The 16,212-nt window shown below is 39.5% G+C and overlaps 2 protein-coding genes across 17 annotated transcripts in view; one reads left to right on the top strand and one right to left on the bottom strand.

Annotated features, from left to right (window-relative positions):
• Window positions 1-4,897, top strand: part of LOC145509795 (uncharacterized) — a 1,222,357-nt gene extending 1,217,460 nt beyond the window's left edge. For all 6 annotated transcript variants that reach the window (XR_014056457.1, XR_014056463.1, XR_014056465.1 and 3 more), the window contains one exon: window positions 4,769-4,897. The gene's annotated coding sequence lies outside the window, so the exon portion shown is untranslated. The remainder of the gene's footprint in view (window positions 1-4,768) is intronic.
• LOC145509796 (uncharacterized) overlaps window positions 1-16,212 on the bottom strand; it is an 889,905-nt gene that overhangs the window by 85,092 nt on the left and 788,601 nt on the right. The gene's annotated exons all lie outside the window — the stretch shown is intronic.

Below are 16,212 nucleotides of genomic sequence, written 5' to 3'. Positions count from 1 at the left end.
CCACACACCAGGGCTGCAGATTAAACTCTAGCTGCTGAAGTGAGAGTATTTGCATTTGTGCTCTCAAGAGAGCTTTCATCAAGTGGCAAGAGAGACTAAAACTCTGAAGTCTGCATATAATACAGCCACCACCTGATGGTCCCTATCGAGAGGATGACAAAATGAAATTAAGACCTCGGAAAACAACAGATGTAAGAATTCAAATCCCTCTGGTTTTTAGGACGTTACTATTCCTCCCTAGAGAAAAAAAGTACAGAAACACTGCAAGGTGATCCAACTATTATCTGGGCATTCTGGCAGGTTCAAAATGTTCTTTTAATTTAAGTGTTTGCAGAATTATGCTCTTTGGAGATCATCTATCAAAGGGTATCACTTGCAGACTCAATTGGCCACTTGTGGCCTTAGTGATGACAGAGTACTCATATCAGGCCTTGAAAGAAGAGGAAAAACACCACAAAATGGCTTCAGCTTTGCTTAATCAACTGTATTTCAAGAGATTTAAAGAAAAGAAAAGATGGTGCCTTGGTGAGGAGATGAATGTTCTAATTCTAGCTTCTTCTCCATGTAAATGCCACATGACCATAAGGAAAGACTTCTAATTTCTACAGCTCTAACTGTAAAATGGGAATATTAATATTTATACTTTTATATAATTCCTATGTCAGATTACTTTTGTAAACTTTAAAGTTCCACATGACAATAACTTTTTTAAAAAATACTTCGGCTATACGTTTTTATGAGTGACTTCTGCCAAATCTACAGAAAAAGATAAAAATGTGTGGACTAATATACTATTGTAATAAACAAGATAGTTAAAGATAGGAAAAAGATAGGGTAATTTTATATGTAAATATAAGTTCAAAAGTCTTAAAGGCAATATTGTCAATGTGATTTCAGAATGTAAAAATATTCATCAGACCAATAAGAATTTCAGACATACAAAGATGTTTTAACGTTAGAAAAAATGTAGTAAGGGAATCACTACATTAACAGATGAAAGGAGAACAGTTCAATACTATCATTCCAATATTTACAGAACAAAAGATGTTTGATAAATCCAAAAGGCATTTGTAACAATAAAAAAAGTTCTAAAAGAGAGCTTCATCACATGGAGTTGTCAAGGAAGATGACAAAATGGGAATTATGTTACACTGCTGGTGGAACTGTAAATTATTGTAGAAAACAATCTATCAATATGTAGTTAGGTTTAAGATAGTCATAGCTGTATACTAGCAACTCCTGTTTTTAGGCATTCTCCATAGAGTTGCTCTTGTATGAGTACAAAAAAGAAGCAAGTCCAGGAATGGTCACCTGGCATTACTTATCACAGCCAAAAAACTGGATGTAATAAATAAACCCTGGTATATTCACGAAAGAAACCCTTTTTAAACTGTTGAAATTCATAGATTAGAAATACATGTTTTAACACATGATTGAAACGTAAAATCCTGAAAAGAAAAACTTAATTATGAAAAATATATATCCAAAATAATATTGTAATTTGTTTAAAACAGTCAGCAGTATTTATGGCTTTTATCTATATTTGTATGTATTTCAATCAGGAAAAGCATGGATTAGATTGACAGGAGCCAACTTCAGGCTAACAGCTGCTCTTGGAGAAAGAAAAGTGGAAGGGATTGGATAAAGCTTTAGCTCTATCTCAAGTTTTATTTCTTTAAAAAGAGAAACACATAATTTCTAGATTTAAAAAAAAATTTAATGGATAAAAATTTAAATATGCATTTTTATGTATTTTTGTTGTTGTTGTTCTGGCAATTTGGACATTTAGACAACTACTGAGGAAAAAATAAAATAAAATAAAATCAGCAGAACCACAATTAGAGAAACAGAAATCCAGAAACTGAAGGGTGTTAAATCTGACTGTTTCAACCTAAATATTTTCTTTTTTGGAAAATGTTTTGCAGTTCAGTTCAGTTGCTCAGTCGTGTCTGACTCTTTGCGACCCCATGAACCACAGCATGCCAGGCCTCCCTGTCCATCACCAACTCCTGGAGTTTACCAAACTCATGTCCATCGAGTCGGTGATGCCATCTAAACATCTCATCCTCTGTCGTTCCCTTCTCCTCCTGCCTTCAATCTTTCCCAACAACAGGGTCTTTTCAAATGAGTCAGCTCTTCGCCTCAGGTGGCCAAAGTATTGGAGTTTCAGCTTCATCAGACCTTCCAATGAACATCCAAGACTGATTTCCTTTAGGATGGACTGGTTGGATCTCCTTGCAATCCAAGGGACTCTCAAGAGTCTTCTCCAACACCACAGTTCAAAACCATCAATTCTTCTGTGCTCAGCTTTCTTTACAGTCCAACTCTCACATCCATACATGACTATTGGAAAACCATAGCCTTGACTAGATGGACCTTTGTTGACAAAGTAATAGCTCTGCTTTTTAATATGCTGTCTAGGTTGGTCATAACTTTCCTTCCAAGGAGTAAGCGTCTTTGCAGTAAGATAAAAAAAAAATTGGAAGCCAGTATCTTCCTGTGATTAGAAATATCTATAACATGTTGTTTAATCATTTTAAGTTTTAATGAAAGTAATTTAACTTTACCATGAAATGAATATATGCATTTTATATCCTAGACTAGGAAATATTTAGAAAACATAATGTTCTAGAAAAGGATGGTCATTTCAACTGTCAGAAGAGATTGAAGAGGCAAAATTAAGAACTGATCATCCAGGAGAATTTAACAATGTAAACAAAGAATCAAACCTGGCAGATCTAAAGTAGAGACTGTGGAACTGCTTCCTATAGGAGCACTGAAGGAGAGGAAGAGTGGGCCTCAGTGAGCAACAGTCCAGTTACCTTCATATGCCATGATTATGAGATAATAAGATAATTTTCTCTTTTAGAAGAAAAACAAAGATGATAGAGGAAAGGAGAGTTGTCCTAAAACAGTGTGGGGGTAGAAGGGCATAGTAATAAAAAGCAGCAAAATTCAAAGTGAGGCAGGGCTTTGAGGGGCAGGTGTACGAAATAATATGACCGTCATTAATTAAATCATGCTTCAGCCCTAGATTCTAACCCCAGTTCTAATTGTTTAGTGAACTTTGGTAAAACACTCGACTTCTCTTGAACCTCAGCTTTCTCATCCATAAATAAGGAGAATGTAACTCAATGATCTCCAGTACTTTTCTACCTTAGCATTTATGATACTATTAAATTTGAATCATTTAATCAATAGATACCATATTTATCAAGTGCCTGCAATGAGGTACTCTTTGAATATCTGTATATGTATCCTTCTTGAACCACTTTCATGAAGTAGTTATTACCAACTTCTTGCAGAGGGCCCAAAAGGTTATTTGATAACTTGTTCAAGGTCACTGGGCTAGTTGTTGAGGGAGCTGGTATTTGAGGCTAAATCTGCATTCCCTGCTGATGGTGATTGCAGCCGTGAAATTAAAAGACGCTTACTCCTTGGAAGGAAGGTTATGGCCAACCTAGACAACATATTTAAAAGCAGAGCCATTAGTTTTCCAACAAAAGTCCGTCTAGTCAAGACTATGGTTTTTCCAGTGATCATGTATGGATGTGAGAGTTGGATGGTGAAGAAAGCTGAGAACCGCAGAATTGATGCTTTTGAACTGTGGTGTTGGAGAAGACTCTTGAGAGTCCCTTGGACTGCAAGGAGATCCAATCAATCCATCCTAAAGGAGATCGATCCTGGGTGTTCACTGGAAGGACTGATGTTGAAGCTGAAACTCCAATACTTTGGCCACCTCATGCGACAAGTTGACTCATTGGAAAAGACCCTAATGCTGGGTAGGATTGGGGGCAGGAGGAGAAGGGGACGACAGAGGATGAGATGGTTGGATGGCATCACTGACTCGATGGACATGGGTTTGGGTAGACTCCGGGAGTTGGTGATGGACAGAGAGGCCTGGCGTGCTGTAGTTCATGGGGTCGCAAAGAGTCGGACACGACTGAGAGACTGAACTGAACTGAACTGCATTCCAATGTCCATGATCTTTCTAATATCCCACCAAGGCCAGAGACACTGATTAAATAGAATGACAGAGAATGCCTGAGCCAGGAGGTGGGTAGAAAAGAATAAAAATGTATAAGTTGTTTATTGAAACATGCTTCCACATAGAGAGTCATTTAAGCAAAAAATATATATATATATTTTAAATGCAAAAAATCATTATGGAAATTGTTCCTTTTACTATACTTGACTGTGAATCATGTTAATAAAAACAGCACCTAGTTGAGAGATCAGAAATTTCTCTGAAATCTGACTGGATAGAGGGGGAAGGAGAAAAAACAGGAGGAGTGGGGTAGGGAGATGCATAAACTTATATAAAATAGGAGATTTCCAGTAACCCGAAAGCAGCAGAAAGGCACTTAACAGCCTATAGGACAAAGAAGAAGAAACTTAGGGTGGGAAATGAGCTCAAAAAGGAGGAATAAGGCTAACAACAAAAAATGGCACTAGTTAGAATATATATATAAAATTCTGGTCGAGTCTAGTTCCCTTAAATATTGAATTAATACATCAAGATATTTTGAAAACTACATTTCCCCAATCCAGTTAATTCTCTTTCTTGCACTAACCCACTCTCTCACTCATTAAGTGAATATTTCTTATATTTCCAGAACAATATTGTTTTTCCACCTACTGTAATCAGTAAGGTTGAGGTAGGAGTAGGGTCAGGAAAGAGAAGAGGGAAAGAGAGGATGATAAATCAAACCTTAGATAAGATAAAAATACTCAATTACTAACTCATCTCCTACTTTTCCTTCTACAGTATCAGTCCATTATAATGTCTGCTGAATTTATCAACATGTGAGATTTCAGAATCAACCCTCCTAATCAGCCACCCAATGCCTGGAGCCTGCTGTAACTACTTTAATGTTGTTTAGTAAATACTGTCAAAGAGAGAAATGGCCTTCTTCATTTTCCTATTCTCTTGCTTATTTTACTTTCTAGTTTGTAAAAAGAATATAAATATTGAGGTTAAATTATAGAAAGGATGGATATGGTCAATAATACTGTTCCCTAAATTTAGCGTCCCCCCAAAAATCCTTACACACACACAATATTAGTTTTTATTAACAAAAAAAGTTTTTTCTTTAATTTAGGCCAAAAGTAGTATAGTCCAAACTGTCTTAACGTTTCAATTCAAAGGTGATTTGGATCAGAACTAAGGGAAATTTTTTGTTTTTCCAAAAGCCTGATTTAGATGTGCACTCTAAAAGACTCTAATAGCCATGTTTAAATTATTAGAGGCCTTGGTGAATCAGTTGTTTTCTGTTTCTGGATCATTTACATTGTCTGTTTATTTGTTTGATGGCTTTCATATTCTAGCTACGGGGTTCAAGTACCAACATCATACTTCTAAATTATATTTCAATCCATGATTCATATAAACGACCTGGTATAAGGATGCAATAAAAGTGTGCTTTGTAATACTGAGGCCACTCATGCTGTTAGAGAAAGCAGTGTGTCAGCACTTTTATTGCCATTATATACCCTATTTGTTCAGAAATTATACACAGAGCCGTAAAAATTTGCTTGGCTGAGAGGTATTAGCTCAGCCCACGAATAAACAATTAGATAAAAACCATAAAATGGCTAAGACAATTGATTAACAGTAAAGTTTGGGCCAACTGCATATGTGACCTGGGTTCAATGTCACTTAGAGAGCTTTCTGCCATAATCAGGAAAACACTACTACACAAGGATTCTCAGGCTGGAGGAAAACTTCTCTCAGCACAGATACTGATGGCTGAGGCTGGCTATTTATTGAGTGGGCTTGTATATTTCTTTGCTTTGTTGAGAAATGCAAGGAATTAAGGTGAGAATCAATTTCCACTTTGATGATATTTTGGTGTATCTGGGGAATTTTTGATCAGAGATCAGGGAAATTGCCTTTAAGATTCCTCCAAATATAAAAAGGTCTATCTTGTAGATTAAGGAGTAAAAGGTTCATAATTCTAAAGCCATGCATCTATCAGTAAGCTTTTTCTTTAAATCAATGGTTCTAATTTTATATGTAGGCCAATATTAAATAATAATATTATTGTTAATATCAAGGCACCACCACTGTTTTAGTTCAACTGCAATGACAAAATATCATAGAATGAGTGGCTTAAGCAATAGACATTTATGTTTTTGGAGATGGGAAGTCTGAGACTGGGTGCTGATGTGGTCGGGTTCTGGTGTGGGTCCTCTTCTTGGCTTGCAGATGACCTACTTCTCTTTGTCCTTACAGGGCAGGGAGAGGGAGGGCTCTGATCTCTTATCTTCTTCTTATAAGAACCCTAATCCCATATTCAGGGCTCTACCCTCATCACCTTATCCTAATGTCACAGGGCTTCACTTCTAAATACCATCACATTTGGGTGTTATGATTTCAACATATACAGTTGGAGGGTACACAAACATTCAGTCTATGACAGATGGTTAGGTTTTCTCTTAGGTTGATATTTTTAAGAAACAAACAAAAGATTACATAAGTCCATTGTTTTAGTAATCAATTGTTGTTTAGTCACTAAGTCCTGTCCTACTCCTTTGGATCCCATGGACTGTAGCCTGCCAGGCTCCTCTACCCATGGGATTTCCCAGGCAAGAACACTGGAGTGGGTTGCCATTTCCTTCTCCAGGGGACCTTCCTGAGCCAGGCAGGTATTGAACCTGCGTCTCTTGCATTGGCAGGCAGATTCTTTACTACTGAGCCACCAGGGGGCCCCAGTGACTCACAGTGATAATGCCAGTACAGTTGACCTATTTTATGTCTCATTTGGATCCCTGAATGGTGACCCTCTATTATTCATCCCCCTACCCACTCCACCCCCCCAAAACAAAAAGGCATTACAAAGTACAAATAGTAAAAAAGGAAAACTACCTCATGAGATTATATAACCTCTATGGAGTATTGTTATATTCTTGAAGCCACACTGTTAGTATTTTAATTTCTATTCTGTAACTTAGTAGGTATAGGATGTTAATAAAAATTCAATGAGCATCAAGTTAAGAAGAAAAGAAAAAAAGTTATTATTTGAGCCAATGAGAATTGTAACATGAGAAGCAGATTCTCATCCTTATCACTGGTTAAACCCCAGCAATTGCTCCACTTCCAACAGGTTGCAGAGATGAACCTAACTAACTAATAGTGAACGAGAATGAAGAGTGCCAGTAACCAAGAAGTTCTTGGCAGAGTGAAGATGCCCCAGACAGCAATACACCATAGCACATGTCCTGGGCATAAAAAGAGAAAAGTAGAATCAAGGCCCATAACACCTTTAATCATCTAAAGCCAAGGATCAGCTATGGAAGATGAGCTGATTAACCACCTCGCTCCATCACGGTGCCCTTAGACCTTCATCGCTAACGCCTGCACAGTGAGACCACAAGTTTCAAAAAAGGTCTGGACCCCTCCCATCACCTCTACTACTTCATCTTCCCTGGGAGATAGAAGAAGACTGCAGCTTGTGCACATCAAAAACTGCCTGTAAATATACAAGGAAGTCATATTTTAAATGGATGTGAGAAAGGGAAAAGGACAAGGTGAGCATGAGCTACCTGGGGAGCAATTCTTGCTCTCTAATGCTTCCATGGAATGATCTACATTAGGGAGACACGTGAATAATAAAAGAAAAGTGGGATCCATGTCAGAGAAAATGAGAAATGTCAACAAAGTCTACAGAACACGAGATGAAGTTAAAGTTTAAGAAAAAACAGGGCTCAGATACATGGTATTCATTGGTGTTTCCTATGCCTATTTCAGTCAGTAGTTTCTGTACTTGAAATCATCTGAAGGCTCACTTGTGTTGGCTATCTACACTCACATGTCTGGTTCTTCAGTTGAGATGTCTAGAAAGCCAGAAAGTTAGCCAAATTCTGTTTACCTTTGTCTCTCTTCTGCACTGGGCTATTTTGGTCTTACTCAAAATGTTGCTATCTTGTGTTGGGCTTCTGATCTCTTGTTAGCCTAAGAGTAATCTACATAACAGATGACCAAAGCGAACCACAGTGGAATCCTGTCCACATCTATGACAGATAGGATAGATATAGAGGTGATGCTTCCTGTGGGACAATCAGGAAACTCATTTCAAACCAGTTGATGCCTGTAGAAAAGTTCTGTTCTCTGCACGGAACAGAAGGCCTCCTGCTCAGTAAAAGGGACCCTGCAGGGACTGGCTTTGACAAGAGCAGTCATGGCAGGCCCCAAACAGAACTCCTAAGGGTTTTAGGAAACATGAAACAGAAACTCTTCATTGCAGATGCACAGTTTCCAAATCCTGCTCTCATTTTCTCCTCACTCTTCTCACGCTGCAGTATCTCTGAAATTGCACAGTAAATGTTTCTAATCCAGATGAAAGCTGGGGGCACAATAATAGATCTACTGCAATTTAAGACAGGTGTCTTCACCAGTGCCCACAACATGTCTTATTTCTATTTCAACTTATACATCCTTATCAACAAGATTAATAGTATTATAGTATGTAGAAGAAAAAAAATAATGCTCAAAAAAAAAGAATATGTTTCAAAGAAATCAAAGCAAATATAGCCTCTCAAATAGATAGTTCAAAATAGAAAATGAGGTTTTTAAATGGTTAGTTTGTATTTTCAACAAGATTTTGAGATATTGCATCATGAAACTAGAATAGTCCAATAGAAAAAGGAAAGTGATGAGGAAAACGATTTCTTCAAATATTTATTGTATACTGCTACCTTATAGGCACTGAGCTAGGCTATGAGGACTCTGTTGTGAATGAAGAAGACACACTTCCTTTCCTTAAAAAGTTTACATTTAAATGGCAACTATTCATCTCATCCACTCCAGTACTCTTGCCTGGAAAATCCCATGGATGGAGGAGCCTGGTGGGCTGCAGTCCATGGGGTCGCTAAGAGTCGGACACGACTGAGTGACTTCACTGTCACTTTTCACTCTCATGCACTGGAGAAGGAAATGGCAACCCACTCCAGCGTTCTTGCCTGGAGAATCCCAGGGACGGCGGAGCCTGCTGGGCTGCCGTCTATGCAGTCGCACAGAGTCGGCACGACTGAGGTGACTTAGCAGCAGCATTCATCTCATCCCACTTAATTAAAATGAACTATAAATGTGCACAGTACTATGGCTAACACAGGATCCAAAAATTCTACTCCTGAGCATATATATCATAAGAAAACCAAAACTGAAAAAGACACATGTACCCGAATGTTCATTGCAGCACTATTCACATAGCCAGGACATGGAAGTAACGTAAATGTCCATCAATAGATGAATGGATAAAGAATTCTTTATTACAAATAAATGGATTATTACTCATCCATAATATAAGGACAAATTTAAGTCATTTCCAGTGAGGTGGATGAACCTGGAGCCTGGTATACAGAGTGAAGTCAGAGAAAAACAAATATTATATTTGTTTTTAAAATATTAGCGCATATATGTGGAATCTAGAAAAATGGTACCGATGAACCTATCTATAGGGCAGCAATAGAGACACAGAGATAGAGACCAGACTTGTGGACACAGCAGGGACAGGAGACAATGGGAAAAACTGAGAGAGTAACATTGAAACATTGAAAAAGTAATCATCGAAAAAGCAAGAGAGTTCCAAAAAAACATTTATTTCTGCTTTATTGACTATGCCAAAGCCTTTGACTGCGTGGATCACAATAAACTGTGGAAAATTCTTCAAGAGATGGGAATACCAGACCACCTGACCTGCCTCTTGAGAAACCTGTATTCAGGTCAGGAAGCAACAGTTAGAACTGGACATGGAACAACAGACGGGTTCCAAATAGGAAAAGGAGTACGTCAAGGCTGTATATCGTCACCCTGCTTATTTAACTTATATGCAGAGTACATCATGAGAAATGCTGGGCTGGATGAAGCAAAAGCTTGAATCAAGATTGCCAGGAGAAACATCAATAACCTCAGATATGCAGATGATACCACCCTTATGGCAGAAAGTGAAGAAGAACTAAAGAGCCTCTTGATGAAAGTGAAAGAGGAGAGTGAAAAAGTTGACTTAAAGCTCAACATTCAGAAAACTAAGATCATGGCATCTGGTCCCATCACTTCATGGGAAATAGACGGGGAAACAGTGGAAACAGTATCAGACTTTATTTTTCTGGGCTCCAAAATCACTGCAGATGGTGATTGCAGACATGAAATTAAAAGACGCATACTCCTTGGAAGGAAAGTTATGATGAACCTAGACAGTGTATTAAAAAGCAGAGACATTACTTTGCCGACAAAGGTCCGTCTAGTCAAGGCTATGGTTTTTCCAGCAGTCATGTATGGATGTGAGAGTTGGACAGTGAAGAAAGCTGAGCACCAAAGAATTGATGCTTCTGAACTGTGCTGTCGGAGAAGACTATTGAGAGTCTCTTGGACTGCAAGGAGATCCAACCAGTCCATCTTAAAGGAGATCAGTCCTGGGTGTTCATTGGAAGGACTGATGTTGAAGCTGAAACTCCAATACTTTGGCCACCTGAGGCAAAGAGCTAACTCATTTGAAAAGACCCTGATTCTGGGAAAGATTGAGGGCAAGAGGAGATGGGGACGAAGGAGGATGAGATGGTTGGATGGCATCACCGACTCAATGGACATGAGTCTGACTGGGCTCCAGGAGTTGGTGATGGACAGGGAAGCCTGGCATGCTGCAGCTCATGGGGTCACAAAGAGTTGGACACAATGAGTGACTGAACTGAAGTGAACTGAACATTGAAACATATACATCAGCATATTGAAAACAGCCAGTGGGAATTTGCTGTATGACACAAGGAGCTCAACCCGGCGCTCTCTGACAGTCTGGAGGGTTGGGGCTTCCCTGGTGGCTCAGAGAGTAAAGCACCTGCCTTCAGTGCGGGAGACCTGGGTTCCATCCCTGGGTGGGGAAGATCCCCTGGAGGAGGGCATGGCAACCCACTCCAGTATTCTTACCTGGAGACTCCCCATGGACAGAGGAGCCTGGTGAGCTACAGCCCATGGGGTCGCAGAGTCAGACATGACTGAGCAACTACGCACACAGCTCAGCACACAGAGGGGTGGCATGGGGTGGGGGGTGGGGGGAGATTCAGGAGGGAGGGGCCCTATGTATACCTATGGTTGATGGATGTTGACTTATGGCAGAAACCAACACAACATTGTAAAGCAATTATCCTCCAATTAAAAATAAATTTTTAAAAATGTTAACTAATTGTAACAATGTTCTCACTAATAGAAATGTTAATAGGTGAAACTCTGTGTGGGGAAATGAGGGGTGTGTGGAGGGGATGTAGTTGGAAACTCTATACTGTCGGTGTAATTTTCCTAGAAACCTAAAACTGCCCTTTAAAAATCTAATTAAAAAAAAAGAAAGAAGCAGACAACTTTCCAAAGCCCAAGAAAGGCCAGAATTTAAAGATAAAACTGTTTACCAAGTATCTGACAAGCTCACTTGGCCCTGAGTTTATGACACCGAAAGAAAGTAAAGCCAGACTGAAAAATGAGGTGTTTGGTGGTAATAAAGTCAGTTAGAGGAGGAACAGAAGAAGGGCATATAGAAGGAGAGCAGGAAAAATGGTGGCAATGGATCATATAGATTACCCTCTAAAATAGGCAAAACACCAGGGGGAAAACATCCCAAGTACCTTACAGGAGAAAGTAGAGCCCATGTCAGCCACCAGTCAGAGCAAAGTGCCATAGAAAGGCAGCATTTCCTTGGGCCTCGTCTGTGTGGTACAACCGGGGGCTATGCTTGCAGGTGACATAAATATAGCTGGGAACCATGAAAGCAAATCGTTAGGTTAGACAAAAATAAAATGAAGAGAGATGATACTTGGAAGGCTTGAATATATGTTACAGAAATGAGGGTTCCTACAAATGACTTATCATGATGGGTAGACAGATCTGTTGTATGGTACAATCAGACTGGTGAGAATTGTATGCCACCTTTGGGGGCTCAAGAGTAAGCCTTTCCCGACTTCTTCAAAATCTCTTTGGCTGGAGCAGAAAAATATTTTTGACTGTCCATCCTTTGTTTCATTCTGGGTTAAATCACCATTATCCTTTGGAAGCTGAGCTATGTGCCACTGTCCCTGAAAGATGGGGAAACTGAGGCAGGAGGGGTGCTCTGATCTCTTGTGGGGGCTAGGCCTGGAAAGGAAGGGGTTCATGCAGGGTGGGCCCCCCTCCACTGGGGTCGGGATCTTAACAGGAGGAAGTGTTGACCCTCGTCAGGACGGGCTTGAGGTTGGGTGAACCCCACGTGAGCTTCCTGGAGCAGGTATGACAATCGACTGGACGGGATGACTGTGTCACTCAGTTCTAAGAATAAGACTTTTATCTATTTCTTTATCTAAGACCAAATATTTCTCAGGCCCCTGAGTACCTGCACAATATATTCCAAGTGTTTTGCACAGTTCAAGGGACTGGAATACTCAGGGTCCTAGAACCTTTTTGCAATATATTTGCTGGATCAATAAAACAAGGCTCTTTTGAATATAAGACTTAAAAGAATGAAACTATGCAATGCAAGGCAGTATTGGTGATGGGACTAAGTCCCACCTTTCCATCACAAAGTACTAAAAGCAGTTTATGCATGGGGAAAACTAGGAGGGTAAAATACAGCAGAAAATCTGAGATGAGTGGATTCTTCTCTGTGACTCTGTATAAAAAATCACCCTCTTAATGCATAAATGCTAACAGTCATGATAGACAAGTTTTACATTACAGAGTAAGAGAGGTAGGCATAACAAGCAAATTCATTTACCAAACCAAAATGACGACTTTACTTTAGATGTTGGCTAAGAAGTTAAACTTGGGTACACCTAGTTTTTCTGATCTGGGGAGTCATTTCTCATCTTGAGGAAGGAGTGAAATACTTCTAAATATCACAGTCATCTATATTCCTAACGGGGATTCTTCATCAGTCTAATATTTCCATAAAGGCAATTTTATGGCAGGAAAAGGATCTGACTAAATTGAATGGATGAATATATATTACAATAAACCTAAAATAGGATAGAGGTCAATAAATTCCCTAACAACTTTTTTTCTGCTTATGTATTTTAGGCCACGTTCAATAGACACAATATTGATTTTTACATAAATGCCAGTGATTATTCTGTGAGACAGAGGAAAAAAAATAAGAAGGATACAAGGGCATCTGTTCTGTCTCACAAAAACTTTTCTTTGATGAAGCAACTCCCTTCCCAAAAGAATCATGAAGGGTAGGGGTAGAATTATCCTTGAGTTGATCTTAGCTATACAGCAATCAAGAAAGGAAGATGGTGAGGTATTAACTCACACCAGTCAGAATGGTCATCATCAAAAAAAATCTACAAATGATAAATGCAAGAGAGGGTGTGGAGAAAAGGGAATCCTCTTGTGCTATTGATGGGAATGTAATTGATAGAGCCACTATGAAGAACAATATGGAGGTTCCTCAAAAAACTAAAAATAGAAGTACCACATGACCTAGCAATCCCACTCCTGGGCAAACACCCTGAGAAAAGCATAGTTCAAAAAGACACATGCAGCCAGTGTTCTCTGCAGCAATATTGACAATAGCCAGGACATGGAAACAACCTAAATGCCCACTGACAAATGAATGGATAAAGAAGAAGTGGTACACATATACAATGGAATACTACTAAGCCATAAAAAAGGAACGAAATGGGGTCATATGTAGAGACACAGATAGACAGTGACAATGAGGACCACAAATTTTGAATACAAAAGCAGTTTCTATAGCTACATTAGGAGAGTGTAAGAACAGAGATACAATTCAAAATAATTGAAAGTATAACAATCCATCCTTGAATAAGCTGGCTTCTTGATACATAACGCCTTTCCAGATGCTCTTTTTTTTTTTCAAGACCCAAGGTCAACACTTTGATTTGATTTTTAACAAATCAACACTACTGCTTTGATTTTTAATACTGTTTTTAGCCCCTACAAGGAGCACTGTTTTTCACCTGAGGTGCTACTGTTGCACCAAAACACTCATGCAGCTTCTGTTTCTGAATAAAAGAAATACCTCACAGGGAAAAAAAATGAAAATGGTGACAGATGAAAGACACTTTGTCTGTGGCATGGAACCAGACAGACTTTGAATCTCTGACACTTTACTAAACTTGGACAGTTTGCTGAATCTTAGCTTAAAAATACTAATGGATACCAATACTGGCCTCATAAAATTGTTTCAGAAGGTATATCAAGTGATTAAAATATAGGAGAAAGTTGTCAATTTCTTTCAATGACACTGCAAGAAAGACTGCTAGTCCAATTTTAAACAATAATGTTCAGAAAGTGACCCTTGTATATACAACAGTTTAACATATGATGACTAAGGCACACACTTCAAGTCAACTACCAGTCTTTGGCACAATTAGCTATGAAAAAGGAGTAAGTCATCTGATGCAAAGCATGATGACATCTAATTTTAAAAGTGTCCAGTCTAGCCACCTCATTCACTGAGATGTCTTGGAGTAGAGCTGCCTACACTGGCTTGTGACTGATTAATCCAATCAATTCTCTCTTTTGAATTTCAATTCAAGATCTTCTCAGTGTTTTCACTATACCCTTTCCTCCTTCCACAATTGGCCAATTGGGTTTCCCCATGACAGTATCAGATGCCTCTGCTGAGAGACTGGAGGATCAGATCACCATATCAATGCTCTTATCCTGATTTTCATGTGAAGTGAAAGTGTTAGTTGCAAAGTTGTGTCCAACTCTGTGACCCCATGGACTGCAGCTTGCCAGGCTCCTCTGTCCATGGAATTCTCAGGCATGAATACTGGACTGGGTTGCCATTCTCATCTTCAGGGGATCTTCCAGATCTGAGGATTGACCCCAGGTCTCCTGACTTGCAGGCAGATTCTTTACCATCTGAACAACATGGATTCCTTTAAATCATGAGTAACAAAATATTCCACTGGGGTGAAATGCAGACTGAACATCCAGTGAAGTACCACCTCAGTCCACTCAAGAATGGTCACCATTCAGTTCAGTTCAGTAGTGTCCGACTCTTTGCGACCCCATGAACGGCAGCACGCCAGACCTCCCTGTCCATCACCAACTCCTGGAGTTTGCCCAAACTCACGTCCATTGAGTCGGTGATGCCATCCAACCATCTCATCCTCTGTCGTCCCCTTCTCCTTCTGCCTTCAATCTTTCCCAACATCAGGGTCTTTTCAAATGAGTCAGCTCTTCGCCTCAGGTGGCCAAAGTATTGGAGTTTCAGCTTCAACATCAGACCTTCCAATGAACACCCAGGACTGATCTCCTTTAGGATGGACTGGTTGGATCTCCTTGCAGTCCAAGGGACTCTCAAGAGTCTTCTCCAACAGCACAGTTCAGAAGCATCAATTCTTCGGCAGTCAGCTTTCTTTATAGTCCAACTCTCATATCCATACATGACCACTGGAAAAACCATAGCCTTGACTAGATGGACCTTTGTCGGCAAAGTAATGTCTCTGCTTTTTAATATGCTATCTAGGTTGGCCATAACTTTCCTTCCAAGGAGTAAGCATCTCTTAATTTCATGTCTGTAATCACCATCTGCAGTGATTTTGGAGCCCCAAAAAATAAAATCAGCCACTGTTTCCACTGTTTCCTCATCTATTTCCCATGAAGTAATGGGACCAGATGCCATGATCTTAGTTTTCTGAATGTTGAGCTTTAAGCCAACTTTTTTACTCTCATCTTTCACTTTAATCAAGAGGCTCTTTAGTTCTTCTTCACTTTCTGCCATAAGGGTGATGTCATCTGCATATCTGAGGTTATTGATATTTCTCCCGGCAATCTTGATTCCAACTTGTGCTTCTTCCAGCCCAGCATTTCTCATGATGTACTCTGCATATAAGTTAAATAAGCAGGGTGACAATATACAGCCTTGATGTACTCCTCTTCCTATTTGGAACCAGTCTGTTGTTCCATGTCCAGTTCTAACTGTTGCTTCCTGACCTGCATGCAGGTTTCTCAAGAGGCAGGTCAGGTGGTCTGGTATTCCCATCTCTTTCAGAATTTTCCACTTTATTGTGATCCACACTGTCAAAGGCTTTGGCATAGTCAATAAAGCAGAAATAGATAAGGTCTACAAATAACAAATGCTGGAGAGGGTATGGAGAAAACAGAACCCTGCTGCGTATTGGTGGGAATGTAAGTTGGTACAGCCACTATGGGTAACAATATGAACGTTCCTCAAAAAACTAAAAACAGAGTTGCCAAATGATCCAGCAGTCCCACAC

Source organism: Giraffa tippelskirchi, chromosome 6 (genome assembly GCF_054371585.1).
Source record: "Giraffa tippelskirchi isolate mGirTip1 chromosome 6, T2T-mGirTip1v1.2.pri, whole genome shotgun sequence".
In the NCBI taxonomy this organism is placed as follows: domain Eukaryota; kingdom Metazoa; phylum Chordata; class Mammalia; order Artiodactyla; family Giraffidae; genus Giraffa; species Giraffa tippelskirchi.
This window is presented reverse-complemented; position numbering and strand designations above follow the sequence as displayed.